Source organism: Pongo abelii, chromosome 2, assembly GCF_028885655.2.
Source record: "Pongo abelii isolate AG06213 chromosome 2, NHGRI_mPonAbe1-v2.0_pri, whole genome shotgun sequence".
Classification (NCBI taxonomy): Eukaryota; Metazoa; Chordata; class Mammalia; order Primates; family Hominidae; genus Pongo; species Pongo abelii.
The window spans coordinates 82,968,370-82,981,629 of record NC_085928.1 but is presented as its reverse complement, the minus strand read 5'-3'; the positions used below and the strand labels follow the sequence as shown (position 1 = coordinate 82,981,629).

At 40.8% G+C, this 13,260-nt stretch overlaps 1 protein-coding gene across 25 annotated transcripts in view; it reads right to left on the bottom strand.

The window, feature by feature from the left end:
- The window catches only part of FOXP1 (forkhead box P1), a 628,059-nt gene that overhangs the window by 320,184 nt on the left and 294,615 nt on the right, over positions 1 to 13,260 (bottom strand). The window lies entirely within an intron of this gene.

The following is a 13,260-nucleotide window of genomic DNA, read 5'->3' as shown; positions in this document are numbered from 1 at the left end:
CATTTGAACCTATACTTAGTGGTGTATGTGAGGCTTCTGGGCATGCGCTGTATTATTAGAGTTACACAATGTAGTAATCACATGCACGCGTCCCTGGAGGTTACGGGAGTGGTTCCCCATCCTCTCATGCTTATCCCTTCTTCGTTTTTTTGTTTTGTTTTGTTTTCCTGTCCTTTCCTACCTTTAACATACCCTGCAGCATTCTTTTAGCCTGTTTTCCTCCAGTCTAATTATTGTTCAATTTTAAATAATGTAATAACTTTGACATTTTCATTTATAGTTAAGCCACGCTAATTTGCACAAATGACGGGTAGACACAGTACAAATTAACAAGTCTGAAAAAATCAGCAAACACCCAAAAAGCCAATGATTAAAAAGAAATCAGGTTTCTGCATTATGAAATGCACATTTATTTTTCCAAGCAGTTTCTGCAGACTTGTGAGAAAGTATGGAGTAGTGACACTTGGCTGCTTTCTCATGTTCTCCCTTTTCTAAGCTATAAGGTTACTTTCTCTGCATGGTCTTCAGTGATGATGTTTTCTGGACGAACTATCAGGACTTAGAAGCCTAAGTCATTCTGAGTACAAGGTTCAAAAAGTAGTCTGTGAGCTCAGTTTTGGTCCTTTAATACAGGAATTTCTGGCATTTCTGGTTACAAGAGAGAAAAAAAGATGGAAATGGTTCTTCCCTGAAAAATCTAGGATGTGAAAATCCAGTTTCATTATCTTCCAACTCCACATTAGGGCTCTCTCAACAGGCTACTCAGCCAATATCTCCATCAGACATGGTCACATCAGAAATCTAGGTGGCATCATTAACCATTCCCTCACTCTCACATCCCTTACTCCACCCATCAGTGATTGCTACCTAATTTTAACCCCTAAGTATATCCTTTTTAAAATTTTATTTTTTAATTAACAAACAATAAATAACTGTATATATGCATGGTGATGCATACATACAGTGTTTCAGTACCTATAATGCACAGTGATCACGTAAGAGTGATGGGCACATCTGTCATCTCAAAATTAATCATTTCGGGGTGTTAAGAATGTTCAGTATCCTCCTCCTAACTGTTTGAGACTAATTATGTATTGCTGTTAACTATACATTCAGCCTACAGTGGTATAGAACAACAGAATTTATTCCTCCTACCTAGCTATAATTTTGTATCCTTTAACAAATCTCTCCGTTCCCCCTACACTTCCCAGCCTCTAGTATCCTCTGTTCTACTTTTTACTTCTATGAGATCAACTTTTGTTTTTTAGAGACGGAGTCTCGCTCTGTCGCCCAGGCTAGAGTGCAGTGGTGCGATCTCGGCTCACTGCAAGCTCCGCCTCCTGGGTTCACACCATTCTCCTGCCTCAGCCTCCCGAGTAGCTGGGACTACAGGCGCCCGCCACCACGCCCGGCTAATTTTTGGTATTTTTAGTAGAGATGGGGTTTCACCGTGTTGGCCAGGATCATCTCGATCTCCTGACCTCGTGATCTGCCCGACTCAGCCTCCCAAAGTGCTGGGATTACATGCGTGAGCCACCGCACCTGGCTGACCTTTTTTTTTTTTTTTTTTTTAACTTCCACATATGAGTGAGAACATGCGGTGTTTAACTTTCTCTTCCTGGCTTATTTCACTTAACAATGTCCTCCAGTTCCATCTATGTTGCCGCAAATGACAAGATTTCATTCTTTTTTAGTACTGAATATTATTCCATTGCATATATACAGCACAATTTCTTTATCCATTCATGTGTCGTTGGACAGTTTTAAAGACTTCCTCTTCCTTGCCTGTCCACTATCAACACCACAGTCCAAATGACAGCATGCTCTACAATAGCCCCTTGCCACATGCATCAGTCTGATGACTGCAGCCTCTAACTCCTCCCTGCATATTATGTTCCAGCCATGCAGGCCTTATTTCTTTGCTTCAAGCATGCCAAGTTCACTCCCACCTGGAGGACTGGACACTAGTTGCTGCTTCGACATTGAATGATCTTTCCCTAATCCTTACATGTCTGACTCCTTTTCATCTCAACTAAACTGTTTACCTTCATAGAGGTATTTTCCCTAGTTAAAAAAAAAATGCATTGGAGTATTTATTTAATTAATTAATTTAATTTTTTTAGGGTTGAGGTCTCACTCTGTTGCCTAGAGTGGGGTAAGGTGGCAGGATCACAGCTCTCTGAGGGCCCAGTTTTGTCTTCATTGGCTCACTAATATAAACTCAGCAAAGAATGCTGTGGCTGGTACATAGGAAAAGCCCAAATATGTGATCAAAGCGTGAGAAAATGAAGAGTGTGGTCACTTGGATTGCCTACTTCCAAGTCCTGGCCATAACACACAAACGAAGGATGTGACCTGGGCATGCTGGGTGAAGGGCTGGCCCCCTCTCTATGCCTGCAGGAAACAGTAGCCCCTACCTAACCCAGAGAAAACAGATTTTTCTGAAGTTTCAATGAAATTACAGATAAAGGCATTAAGCAGGGCCTGACACACAGCAAACATTCAATAATTAGCTACTGTCATCAATAGCTTTTGATATTATTCCTGGTTTTTACAGTCAGAAAAGTCTTAGATAAATTAAAAAGGAGTAAGAGATTTGTCTTCTCTGATGTTCTCCATCTTTCCCTCCTTTATGAGCACAGAAGCCCTGGACAGTAGGCTACAAAAGGTGGTCTATGGTATCTCACTGCCAAGCTGGCTTCCCAGAAAAAAACCCAGCTTGCCTCCATCCTGGTGCTTAAAACAGCCGGTCTCAGGAAAGCAGCAATTTGATTAAACAAATTTCTGACCGGGCGCGGTGGCTCACACCTGTAATCCCAGCACTTTGGGAGGCTGAGGCAGGCAGATCACAAGGTCAGGAGTTCAAGACCAGCCTGACAAACATGGTGAAACCCCATCTCTACTACAAACACAAAAATTAGCCAGGTATGGTGGTATGCACCTGTAATCACAGCTACGCAGGAGGCTGAGGCAGGAGAATCCACTTGAACATGGGAGGCGGAGCTTGCAGTAAGCAGAGATCATGCCACTGCACTCTAGCCTGGGCGACAGAGCGAGACTCCGTCTCGAAAACAAACAAATAATTCCTAACAAGTAAAATACCAATTAAATAATACCCAGCCGCACCTTCATAAATCTCTTAGAGGCCTTTAATAAGGATCTTTGTTACTCTTGATAGAAACAGGAATTGGGGCCAGGCATGGTAGCTCAGGCCTGTAATCCCAGCACTTTGGGAGGCCGAGGCGGGTGGATCACCTGAGGTCAGGAGTTCGAGACCAGCCTGGCCAACATGGCGAAACTGTGTCTTCTACTAAAAATACAAAAATTAGCTGGGTGTGGTGGCAGGCACCTGTAATCCCAGCTATTTGGGAGATGGAGTCAGGAGAATTGCTTGAAACTGGGAGGATCACGCCATTGCACTCCAGCCCGGGTGACAAGACTGAAACTCCATCTCAAAAAAAAAAAGAAAGAAATAGGAATTGATACCCTTGTTCCAGAAAAGAGCTGGGAATACATATATAAGATTTCAATATAAATCAGTATATGTTTATCAAATTCAAATACACATAGCTTTTCACCCAGCATGTCCCAATCTGGTAATTTGCCCTAAATTAGTGCTTCTCAACTAGGGCAATTTTTTCCTCCATGAGACACTTGGCAATGTCTGGACATATTTTTTCCCTGTCATGCATGGGGCAGGGGTGGTGAGTGGGGAGCAGAGTTATAGGCATCTAGCAGGTACAGACCAGGGATGCTGCAAAATATCCTACAAATCACAGCACAATCTCCCACAAGAAAAAACTAGTCAGCCCCATACAAAAATAAGCTGAGGTTGAGAAACAGTCCTTAGGAAATAGACAGGCTTGCAACTATGCATATACAAGCTTTTTGTGTACAATTTCGTGTATCCAACCAAGTGGAAATGGTTAGATAAACTGCGATATATTTACACATAGCTATAAAGTAATAATAATGTTGCCATATATCAATTGTTACAGAGAGATATGGGTAACATTTTTAAATGTTTAAAAAGTAGGAAAACTGTAGCATACTCCTGGCAAGAGAAAACTGTTATGTGTCTATACCAAACTGCCCAATAAAAATAGAATGCAGGCCAGGCGCGGTGGCTCATACCTGTAATCCCAGCACTTTGCGAGGCCGAGGCAGGCGGATCACGAGGTCAGGAGATCAAGACCATCCTGGCTAACACAGTGAAACCCTGTCTCTACTGAAAATATAAAAAATTAGCCGGGCGTGGTGATGGGCGCCTGTAGTCCCAGCTACTCGGGAGGCTGAGGCAGGAGAATGGCGTGAACCTGGAAGTCGGAGGTTGCAGTGAGCTGAGATTGCACCACTGCACTCCAGCCTGGGCGACAGAGTGAGACTCTGTCTCAAAAAAAAAAAAAAATAGAATGCAAGCCACAAAAGTAATTTAAATTGTTCTAATGGGTACATTTTAATAAGTAAAATGAAGTGAATGAAATTAATTTTAATAGTATGTTTTAATCCAATATATTTAAAATATTATCATTTTAACCTATAATCAACACCCAAAATTATCCAATATTTTACAGTATCTTTTTTTTTTTTTTTTTTTTTTGAGACAGAGTCTTGCTTTGTCCCCTAGGCTGGAGTGCAGTGGTGCAATCTCAGCTCACTGCAACCTCCGCCTCACTGGTTCAAGCGATTCTCCTGCCTCAGCCTCTTGAATAGCTGGGATTACAGGTGCCCATCATCATGCTCGGCTAACTTTTTTGTATTTTTAGTAGAGACAGGGTTTCACCATGTTGGACAGGCTGGTCTCAAACTCCTGACCTCAAGTGATCCACCCGCCTCAGCCTCCCAAAGTGCTGGGATTACAGGTGTGAGCCACCGTGCCCAGCCTACAATATCTTTTTTTGGTTTTCAAAATAATTCAGGTTAGCCACATTTCAACTTCTCAAGAGCTGCCTATGGTAACTGGCTACCATATTGGACAGCCCAGGTCTATTCCATAACCAATGAGCAGAGAGAAATGTTTAGAAGGATGGTCTCCAAAATGGTGCAAGTTGTGATCCTGGGGGTGAATTTATGGTAATGTTTGCTTTCGTATTTATGTTTTCCTTACTGTTTGTTTGTTATGATGAGAGTTATCCTGTATAGGTAAAGAAAAATTAAACTGCATGCATTTTTGAAGGAACAAAGAGAGAAAACAGCTTGTTAGGCGTCATGAAGATACACGAAGCAGCCCTGTCTAACTCCTTGTTAAAAAGAACAGATCCTACCAGCCTGGGCAATATGGCAAAGCCCCTTCTCTACCAAAAAAAAAAAAAAGTACAGGAAAAAGTAGCCAGGTGTCGTGGTGCATGCCTGTAGTCCCAGCTACTCAGGAGGCTGAGGTGGGAGGATTACCTGAGCCCAGGGAGTTCAAGGCTGCAGTGAGCTATGATCATGTCACTGTACTCCAGCCTGGATTTTTATCTCAAGATAAAAATTAAAAAAAAAAAGAAAAAGAAAAGGACAGATTCTGGAGTTTTCCGAGAAAGCGTCGCTATCACCAACCATGTGCGCGTGCACACACTCACTCTCTCTCTCTCTTTCTCCTTCAGATAATAATGGGGTCAAGGTCATTCCTGCCAACTGTACCCACAAACAGCCAACCCTCTGCTACCTCAAAACATGTCTGAGTGGTGAGAAAGCACCCTCTTCATGTTCTTCCAAACAGACAGGGATTCTGGCTCCCTGCCCTGTAGAACACACACATCCTCCCATCTAGCCTAGGTTTTGGTGAATACCTGACCGATATGGTTTCTGCCCACATTGCTCAATGTAAAGTGTTCTCAGGCCTGTCAAGAGCCTAATGCTCTTTTAATGCAGTCTCTATGTGTAAGTTCTAAAATAACATCATGTTAGAGCCAATGAACCTCACAAACAGCCCTGGAAAACCTATTCACAGTACTCCAGTCCATGGTTTAAGTTCTGAAAAGCTCGTGAGCCCAGGTCTCTCCTTCTGAACTCAGGAACATCTGGATGGCAATGGCTTGGCCTTTTACATTATTATCCCTCAAATCTAAGCTGAGGCCGGGCACAGTGGCTTATGCCTGTAATCTCAACACTTTGGGAAGCCAAGGCAGGTCACTTGAGTTCAGGAGTTCAAGACTGGTCTGGCCAACATGGCAAACCTCTGTCTCTACTAAAAATACAAAAAAAAAAAAAAAAAAAAAAAAATTAACCAAGTGTAGTGGTGGGCACCTGTAATCTCAGCTTCTCAGGAGGCTGAGAGGGGAAGACTCGCTTGAACCCAGGAGGCGGAGGGTGCAGTGAGCTGAGATTGTGCCACTGCACTCCAGCCTCGGTGACAGAGTGAAAAAAAAAAAAATCTAAGCTGCAACAAAGCTAAGTGAAGATAAGCCCATAAGATCCCTCTGAGTGGTACCAGACCTTACTCTCTGGTGGCACGTAAGAAACAAGCAGAAGAGAGAGATGATTTCAAATACAGTGTTATCCATAAAAATTCAAAAATCATTTCTTTCTACTTAGGATCTTAATTTTTTCTATTTTGGGCCAAAAGACAGTACCAGGATGCCTGTTTTATTTCTATTCCCATTAGGCTCTCCTTAATATATATATATTTATTAAAGATATTTAAAAATACTTTCCATATCTTGAATTTTTAATTAATAATAAAGATTATTAACCTCTTTGAGAACTTACATTCCATGTACTGTGCTAATCATAAAAATTACTGGTGTTATGGAGCCAACACTTACTGAGCATGTGCTGTGTATAAAACATTGCTCCAAGCACTTTTTACCTGAAAAAAATTTAGTTAATCCTCAACTACTTCACAGGGGAGGTACTAGTTTAGTATCTATTTTTGCAGAAAAAAAAAAAAAAGGCTTCAAGAAATCTGGTTACTTCCTCAAGATCAGAAAGCTAACAAGTAGCAAGACCAGGCCCCCAACCCAAGATGGAAACCTAAACTCCCAACCTATGCTATTCTTTGTATCATCTTCACAGCATTCCTATAAGGCAGGTCCTTTCATTCTACCCGTTTCACAGATGGGGACAATTAACTGAAAGTATTCAGGCCATGCCCAAGAACTGGCATCCAAACTCAGCCAAGGCATACTCCAAGTCCATTCCTGCCTAGAGACATGCTAGTCCCAAACAACAAGCTATACCTTCATCATGTCGCCACCTGAGATAGTCAATTTCCCATTAAAAAATTGGTCCTGATTTTGAAAGGGTGGTAGCAGGAATCAGACAAGTACACAACAACGGTCCAGTTTCTAAGTGCATTCTCAGGAATGGGAAGAACAGAGAAAAAGCAGAGCATGGTCCAGGCCATGGGTACCCATCTGCCTTCCACTGGCGCTGAGTGCAGGGAAATCCCAGACAGGGCTGAGAGAGGGAGAGGAAGTGCACTTTCCTTTCAATTTCCCTTCCTTTCTAATTCCTTCATTCAGGAATGAATAAGAATGAGCTGCTTGGGTTTACAGACTCACAAAGCAAACACCCAGAGAGGGGCTGTAATTCCCAGTGCCCCCACTGCACTCCGGAGCCCCACCCCCACCCCCCAGCAGCACCCTTCTAAACGGATACAAATGGCAGGTGCTCCCTCAAGTCCATAGGCCTGTTTCAAGGGTCTTAGTGCTTAAATGGACACTACTGCCAAGCTTCTCTCAAAGCTTCTGGAACCATGGGGCCAGAGGATGCTGGCTCATTGAGTAAGGAGCTAAAAGAGAAATGGGGAGAAGCTTCTTGAGCTGGAGAGGACAGGACCTACATTACAGTGTGTCCTCCATGTGACAGGGAGACTCCTGAAGGGATCTGGATGACAACACTTTTTTATTTTAGCTGCTGAGAATAACAGAGCAATAGCAGAAGTTGTAAGAATAGCAGCAACTGCTTACTCTTACTGTGCTAAGTGCATTGCTCAGTGGTTTGTTAGTTTCTCCTCCCTACACAACACTGAGATTGATCCACCCAATTTGCAAAAGAGCCTTTTGGTTTTTTTATGTTTGTTTGTTCACTGATGCATCCTGGATGCCTAAAATTATTGAACGCTTACTTGTCCAGAACAAGTAAGCACTCAATAATTATTTGGTGAATAAAGAAATGAATTTAAAGCTTCAAAGTACCATATTAGTCCTGGTACAAGGGCCACTGGTATAGTGGCCTCCCAATGACAAGACCCCTTTCCTATTTTCTCATTCCCCTGGCTTTCCCAGTATCCCCACTCCTTCAAACCCTGGCTGTTCCAATGAACAATTAAAAACAGCCTAAAGAAACAAATACAACTTCCGGGACTTCATTTGTAATCAAAGAATTAAATAAAAATTTTTAAAAATAAGGTACACCTTTTTCTCCTATGATTTAAATGATAACAAAAAAATGTTGAAACTCTTTGGCAAAGTTCAGTGAAATAAACATTCTCATCCAGTACTGATAGGATGAGAAAAAGCAAGATGGCAAGACACATGGAGAATTTGTAAGAATTACATAACTGTTCTTCTACTGATTTTCCCCCCTCTGGAATACATCTAAAGAAATGCAAATTAATAGACAAATATGCCAGGCACCGTGGTTCAGGCCTGTAATCCCAGCACTTTGGGAGGCCAAGACGGGCAGATCACTTGAGCCCAAGAGTTCGAGACCAGCCTGGGCAACATGGCCAAAAACCCGTCTCTACAAAAAATATAAAAATTAGCTGGACGTGGTATGCGCAACTGAAGTCTAAGCTACTCGGGAGCTGATGTGGAAGGATCACTTGAGCCTGAGAGATCAAGGCTGTAATGAGCTATAATCATCACTACAATTTAGCCTGGGTAATGGAGGGGACCCTGTTTCAAAAAAAAAAAAAAAAAAAAAAAAGACAAATATTTGTGCACAAATATGCCAATTGCAACATACTACAGGAAAACTGGACATGGTGTCAATACCCAACATTGAAGAATAGTTCTTTAAATTTTATTGTATCCGAAAGGATGATGTGGTATACAACCATTCCAGATGTCTTTAAGAACACTTCATGACACAGGAAAATGCTCATCATGAAACATTAAACTTAAAAAAAAAATGGATACACAAATACTATATACTGTATGGCTACAATTTTGTTAACTATATGTACGTTCCATTAAAAAAAGAATAGAAGGAAATATATGTTATTTTCAGGGTCAGGAGTCTAAATTACTTTTATTTTTGCATTTGTCTACTTTTCTATAATTGCAAATTCCCCATAATGAGATGGTTTTATATTTATAATCAGAAAAAATTAAGTTCATAAGAACTTTCTATTCTATGTATGTAACATACATAGAATATTATAATGAGAACTTAGCTAATGAAATTATATGACCCTTCCTGATGACAATTTTGCATTGGTAGGTATTTTATCCCACAGAAGGAAATAAAGAACATTAACCCCATTCCAAAGCCACATAGAACAAGACCTCAGAAAACAGGCAGTTCGAATCAATTAGCTTATGCCTCAAAAATAGTAAGAAACACACATCATTATCCTCTTGTATACCCCAGCCCTTGGCAAAACACATGTCACATAGGAGGCAGTCATTTGTACAAATCAATCGCATAAGGATAGTGTAGTCAACTAAATTCTCATGCTACACAAAACTCAAGTATTCAAAAAATGCACAGTAGTTGTCAACCAGCAGGATAATTCTAACTTTATAAAGATCTTCATCAAACAGCCTTGTTTTTTTAAAAAATCAGGCTTAGAGGGAGGAGAGACACAGTGAGAGGGAGAGGGAACGAGGGAGAAAAAGGAAGAGAGTAAAGAGAAGAAAGGTGAAAGTGGGCACTTTCTGAGATAAACATTTTCAGATGATGCTTTTCCTGTTTAATATTTTGAAACATTTGTAAATGCCCTTAACATAGCTTAGAGAAGAGAATATTATAAATTAAATCCGAGAAAGGGTCATGTACATAAAAATAATACACCTTGGTTTTCGGTTGGTCCATTTTTTCAACAGTCAACTTTTTAACAGTCAAATTTTAATATTTCCACTTATCTTTGGTATTATATCACAAAAGGAAGGAACTGATGTAGTGGAAGAGGCTGGGAGTCACTACCAACACAGAAGTCTACAATTACACAGTGGCCTGGGGTCTGTCATTTCCTTTTCTGGATCACAGTTTCATCTTCAGTAAATATAAGGAATGGGCTACAGAAGTCTAACGATCTTTGGTCCTCTCTGAATCTATAAACCTAAGAATAAAGTCATGCATCACTTAACAATAGGGATAGGTTCTGACAAATGTGTTGTTAGGCGATTTTGCCACTGTGCCAACGTAAGAGTGTACTTAAACCTAGACAGTATGCATATTTTTACTTATATATTTTCATATGGAAAACCAAATGTCCCAGCACTGTTACCTAACGTCAGTCACTTCTCCTACTTTATCTGCAATGACAATACCAAGTGCTATGTATCAGGTATGCTCCATTATAATTTTACGGGACCACAGTCATATATGCAAACCATCGTTGACCAAAACATCCTTGTGTGGCACATGACTGTACTTCATTGATTGGCCATTCGGGGATTTTAGAATTAGATGGGATATCTACCACCATGTAGAGTGTCCTCCCCCCACTCCCGCCCCACCTGCCAGCACACAGCTCAATTTTAAACACAGTGAGCCTCATAGAAACTGTTGCTTAATCAATTAGTAACTACATCACTGAGGTATAGCAAAGAAGAGAACTTAAATTTCATACTCTAAAAGCTGTAACTACTTTTTTAATTTTACAGAGTTAATCTGAATGAAACCCAACCAAAGCAAAATTTGCAACTATAAACAAATTTAAATTAATGGCATGTGCTGGGACAAGAGAATGACTGATATTTGGGATAAATTAAACAATGAAAGTATAAATGGCTCTCCTTTGAAAGATACAAAGTTCCTTATCTAACAAGCTTCAAATCAAGTTGGGGAAGTGGGTAAATATCAAGAGAGAATTCAAATCAGAAAAAAAAAAAAAAAAAAAAAACTGCCTAGCAACTTAATGTCTAGAAATGTTATCATCAAGGTTGATATAAACTCTACCTCATGCTATCACAGAAAACACATGTACTCAGAGCCAAGCAATGATTTTATGTGCCTGGAATTCATTTTAATATTATTTAAAAGTAGAGGGAGAAACTAGGTGATTATCTAAAATCACAATATCTTTTATAAAACTCATTCAAGAGACTGAGTTATCTCGAGATGTCCCACACAGACATAGTTACAATCACAAACAACTGGAAGGAATCTAAAGACCCACCAGTTGCAGGTATAGAAAACACAACAGTGGTAGTAATGAACGTAGCTTTAAAAATAAGATCTAGATAGAGTAAGTAATAACTTGGGAAAATACTTAAGATCGTTTAATGATAAAAGCAGGAAACAAAAAGAGTATATACAGTAAAAGTATATATAGGCAAATGTTTTTAAATATGCCATATATAAGAAATAGCCGGGCAAGGTGGGATTACAGGTGTGAACTTTGGAACTTTGGGAGGCCGAGGTGGGTGGATCACCTCATCCCAGGAGTTTAAGACCAGCCTGGGCAAAATGGTGAAACCCTGTCTCTAAAAAAATACAAAAATCAGCCAGGCGTGGTGGCATGTGCCTGTGGTACCAGCTACTCATTGAGGCTGAGGTGAGAGGATCACCTGAGCCTGGGAGGCAGAGAATGCAGTGAGCCAAGACTGCACCACTGCACTCCAGCCTGGGCAAAAGAGCGAGACCCTGTCTCAAAATAATAATAATAATAGTAATAGGGCCAAGCGCTGTGGCTCATGCCTGTAATCCCAGCTCTTTGGGAGGCTGAGAGGGGCAGATCACTTGAGATCAGCAGTTTGAGACCACCCTGACAAACATGGCGAAACCCTGTCTCTACTAAAAATACAAAAATTCGCTGGGCTTGGTGGCAGGAACCTGTAATCCCAGCTACTCAGGAGGTTGAGGCAGGAGAATCACTTGAACCTGGGAGGTGGAGGTCGCAGTGAGCCGAGGTCGTGTCACTGCATTCCAGCCTGGGTGACAGAACAAGACTTCGTCCCAAAATATAAAAATAAAATAAAAATAATAACAGTAGGATTTAGTTACAATGTTGAACTGTTTAAATAAGGTTACCAATGAAATTTTTCTTACTACTTCTTCTTCCTATATATATATATATATATAGATAGATTTTTGAGACGGAGTTTTGCTCCTGTTGCCCAGGCTGGAGTGCAATGGCACAATCTTGGCTCACCGCAACCTCGGCCTCCCGGGTTCAAGCGATTCTCCTGCCTCAGCCTCCTGAGTAGCTGGGATTACAGGCATGTGCCACCATGCCTGGCTAATTTTGTATTTTTAGTAGAGACGGGGTTTCTCCATGTTGGTCAGGCTGGTCTTAAACTCCTGAGCTCAGGTGATCTGCCCACCTCGGTCTCCCAAAGTGCTGGGATTACAGGTGTAAGCCACCGCGCAAGGCCGCTTCCTGTATTTTTTGTTTCCTAAGTGCAATTTAAAATTATCCACAAAGAGAAACTGTCCTTCCTTCATCCAACACCATCTTAACAGTATTTAGCATCCATATAGAGATAATGTGTGTTTTTGTAATTAACCTACCATTTCCTGGATGCTTGAGGATTTGGGACTGGCCAAGAAATCTTGAAAATGTTCAACTGTGTTTCACAATTTTTGAAAAAGCTAGAATCTGTGATAATCTGAAAGGCAGATGAACCCATCAAAGACTACCTATATTAGTAAAAGGTAAAGGTGATAGACGTGGCTCAGGCTCAAAACTAGTATTTTACTAATCTACAGACTATGTTAACCACACCAATCTGTGATATACGTCAGATGATTACAATCGACATATTCTAAGTTAGGGCTATAAACACATCCCATTTTCCTCTCTGCCTTTTATTTAAACTGCAAGCCTCCAAACCATCGGATTAGAGAATGGGTCAAGAGGGACAAAATGCCCAGGATTCCTTTTTCACTGCTCACAGGTTGTACTATGACCCAAACTTCACAAAAATGAGTGCAAGGGGCGGGGGAAAATGTGGTAACTGTAACAAACAAGAATGTTGAACAATTACTATTCCTGGAAAAATAATACAAACCATGTAAGTTCAGCCAGCCAGCAGACTGCTAGTTATATAAAGCCAGTAAATATGATAGGAGTGAGATTCAAACACAACTAACTCTTACTAAGGTCATCAATGACTTCCATATTGACAAATCCAATGGTCAGTTCTTTGTCATCACCTTTTT